Source organism: Lactuca sativa, chromosome 8 (genome assembly GCF_002870075.4).
Source record: "Lactuca sativa cultivar Salinas chromosome 8, Lsat_Salinas_v11, whole genome shotgun sequence".
Lineage (NCBI taxonomy): Eukaryota > Viridiplantae > Streptophyta > Magnoliopsida > Asterales > Asteraceae > Lactuca > Lactuca sativa.
The window spans coordinates 121,805,524-121,809,461 of record NC_056630.2 but is presented as its reverse complement, the minus strand read 5'-3'; the positions used below and the strand labels follow the sequence as shown (position 1 = coordinate 121,809,461).

The following is a 3,938-nucleotide window of genomic DNA, read 5'->3' as shown; positions in this document are numbered from 1 at the left end:
CTGATTCTTTACCAAATTTTGTTGTTCCATAATAGCAGAATCAGTGGCATCGTGTCTCTTTTCCGAAGCTTCCATAAATTTCATCAAAATGGTCTCTAGGTCGGGTTTTTTCTCGGCTGGTGGCTGCTCCTTTTGATAAAAGCCTCGACCTGTCTACCTATACTTCTCTTCTTTTTGCTTCTCATACTCTTCATATGGCAGCCACTCCTTCTTCGGTTTCCTCCAGTCCTCATCATACTTATCCCCACTAGAGTAGCACACTTGAGCTTTTCTGTTCCCAAACTCATCTACATTGCAGTCCTTGGTCAAGTGTGGACCACTACATCTCTCGCAACCCACTCTTATGGCATGTATTGACTGGTCCATTTGTGTTATCCTTCGATCCATATTATTCAGCATGGCCATCACAGTTGCTATTTCTTCAGTTTGGGCCCCTCCACCGCCTTTGATTCCATCTTGCCTAGGGTTGTGGTATTCGCGAGAGTGCTTCGCGAATTCTTTAATTAGCTCCTTGACCTCCCTTGGATTTTTCGTTGTCAAAGGTCCTTGAGAATCAAGGAGTTGTCTTGTCATCACGTTGACCCCATCATAAAAGATTGACATCTCTTGCTGCACATTTAGATCATGCTGAGGGCAATTTCTGAGCAAACCCTTGTACAACTCCCATGCTTCGTATAGTGACTCCCCCGGCTGTTGCTCAAAGTTGGCTATTGCCTTCTTGAGTTTGGCTATCTTGAATGGCGGGCAAAACTGGTCCAGGAATTGCTCACGCATTTGAGCCCAAGTGGTGATTGTACCCGGTGGAAGTGCTTTTAACCACTCCTTAGCAGCTCCTTTGAAAGTGATGGGAAGAATCCTAAGAAAGACTGTGTTTCTGTTGACATTTAGGACATTGAAGTAATCCGCAATGTCGTTGACTTCATCTAGATGCTTAAAAGCAACCTCATGATCTTTCCCGAAAAATGGGATGTCCTTCAGTTTAGTCAATATGTGTCCCTTCAGCTCGAATGTGGCAGTGGCAGGTATTGCGGGTTGGACTAAACCGGGACCCACATCTTCTCGGATCCGCTTCTTGTAAGCTCCCATGGACATCTCTTCAATTGCTGTCATCTTGTTCCTTGGCTCGTTCTCGGGTTCGCTTGTGTGTTCTTAAAATTCCGGCTCGGTATCGCTTTCGGACTCGGTTTGGACGGGCGTATGATCCAAATGCTCAAGATTGCTCTTGTGCCTCGCTGGTGAACTTGACTCTCCTGTCTTCTTTCCCGACTTCCTAGAAAAAATTGACTTCAATTCTTGTAAGGGCGTCTTTTTCTTGTGAATTGCAGACTCGGGATCTTTAAGTGGTGGCACCAAGTGTGTGTTTGAGCTTCTGGTCATGAACTCCTGCAACTTGCTAAACTAAAAATGTAAAACTGAACTAAAAGTTCTGGCCCCGGGTATTGATCTTGATTAGTGGAGATGGTGCATGGACTCGAGAGTCCTTGCGAGCAGATTCAGAGCATGTGTGTTGCATGGATAGCGGATACGCTATAAAAGGGTGGTGTAACGTTGGGCGAGCACCGTGACACTTGTTGGAGTGACAATGTGGCCGAGTGGATTCCTTGGTAAAGGAAAAGAGAAAGATGTGTAACTCCGAGAGGGAGTGTAAGTTCACGGAAGTGAAAGCGGCAGAACAGAGTTATGATTGGAGTAATTCGGGTATGGTTATGGAGCAGCGTGTTTGCGGCAGTGAAATAGAAGCTCATCCGGTTTGGGATGTCTGCTGAGGCCGCGGAGGGAATTCTGCAGGTGTAGAGCCAAGAGGCTCGGAAGGGATGCAGGGAAAGAGTCTTGGGCTCTCAGTGTGATTCTGATCAGGGTATTGGGTATGTATTAGTGGTTCATCCTGGGGGATGTTTGAGGATATCATCAGTGTATCGGGTTTTCCCAACCTGAGGGTGCTAGAGCTAGTCCAGCATGTGTATGTGATTGCAAGAGGAGAACTCGTGGGAGTTGCTCTGATATTGAAGAATGGGTCTTTCCGTCAACATGGAATGGATAGAGTGGGATTCGGATCGGGGATCTGATGATTCATGGTTTTCTAACCCATATGGTCGAGTGATTGTTGAGATTTGGAGCAGTGATGCATCATGGGTAATTCTCGGTTGATTGAGTGTGATTATCAGAGGGTACAGCCGGTGCCCGGCTCGAGACGGTGGTCAGGACACCGTACGGAAGGAGAAAACGAGTTTCTGGTTCTATGGTTGTGTTTTGAGAAACCTGGTTGGATTAATACCAGGTGGTGCATGGCAGGAGTATTTCTAGGAGTTGAGTTGTTGCAGGCTTCGAGGATGAAGCCTAATGTAAGTGGGGGAGAATTATAACATCTCGGAATAGCAAGAGTAAAGTTGAAGGGCTAAAAGAGTAAAATGGGAAAGATAGACTCGGCGAGTCCATGGGTGGACTCGGCGAGTAGAGTCGCAACTTGGTCGCGTGTTAAGTGGCCGACTCGGCGAGTCAGTGTATTGGACTCGGCGAGTAGGCGCTGAATGGAGAAAACCCTAAATCCGGAAGTTGAGCCCTATATAAGGAACATTATGTTTCCCCCCAGCCTCCTTATCCCCCCTTGAGTCTCAGAAACCCTAATTTCGTGGAGAAACCCCATTGTTGAGTGAATTGGAGCTTGGAGAGGTGGTTGTTGAAGAGATCTTGAAGAAGGAGAAGCTTGGAGCAAGGGGCTTTGCTTGGATTCGAGTTCCATTGCAGTTGGGGCGTTCTCTTGAGGTAATATCTCGTCCTTGGGCTGTTAGTCTTATGGATTCTTCATTATGAGGTTTGTGGGGAGCTTATCTTTTGGTGTTTTGGAGTTTAGAGGTTAGATCTGAGGTTGCTACCTCATATCTGGATTGGAGAAGGGTTGGAATGCCTGAAAGTCCCTGTGTTCAAGTATGTAGTGAAGCTATCATGTCCCAAACCCTAGCCCTAAAGTGTTAAAGGCCTAGATCTCTTTGGATTCACGTAAAGATTGCCACTTTACGTGATGGATGGGTTGTAGGAGGCTAGATCTATGTTTTGGATCAATTGCATGGCCTGGAGTGCTTCTGTATGGATTCAGACCGGTGGTACTCGGCGAGTCACATGGGTGGACTCGATGAGTTGCTTGAAGATGAGCTGGAACTCGACGAGTTGGAAGAACAACTCGGCGAGTTGGATGAAGATGGTCTGGAACTCGGCGGGTTGTAGGAACAATTCGGTGAGTAGGTTGAAGATAGCCTTAGACTCGGAGAGTCTTTTCTTGGACTCGACGAGTCTTGTCGAAGAGTCCAAATATTTTCTGGTTGAGTCGAGAATCGGTGAGTCAAGGAATGACTCGGTGAGTTGTGTGCGAGTAGACTCAGAGTTGTTGGGCTCGACGAGTCTCGGGGTGACTCGGCGAGTTAGGTCACGGATTGAGGGAAGTTCTGAGCTTGGGGACTCGGCGAGTCATCGGGTTGAATCGGCGAGTAGAGTCAGTCAGGGGTTGACTTTGACCTTGCCCAAAGGTTGACCAGTTGTCTTTCAGGGGTATTTTGGTAATTAAGGGTATTTATTGAGTTGAGTGTGTTGGTGTTCAGTAGAGGAGTTCGTGTCGGAGCTTGGAGCAGCGGGATCTTATCCTTTCAGCCGGCAGTTTCGAGGTGATTTATCCTCACTATATCAACAGGGTCTAAGGCACCAAGGTCGGCCCTTATCGGATTGAGATCCGGGTAGTTGTTGTTATGTTGTTGTTGTGATATGTGTGCATCCTGAGAGCTAGGATGGTATATGTTAGAGGCCTGATTGAGATCGGTATCCTGAGAGATAGGGAGATGCTATGCTTGTGACCTGTTAGGTCGGTATCCTGATTAGGATGATGATATGTTATGTGATCTGTTTGATCTGCTTGTTGTCTGTGAATTGCTATATGATTGTATGTATAT

General features: G+C 46.9%; 1 non-coding gene across 1 annotated transcript; it reads left to right on the top strand.

Annotated features, from left to right (window-relative positions):
• The first annotated feature begins 619 nt into the window (after positions 1 to 619).
• On the top strand, positions 620 to 726 carry LOC128128241 (small nucleolar RNA R71). The gene has a single exon (XR_008226101.1). It is a non-coding gene; the product is annotated as a small nucleolar RNA R71 (small nucleolar RNA).
• Positions 727 to 3,938: the final 3,212 nt, after the last annotated feature.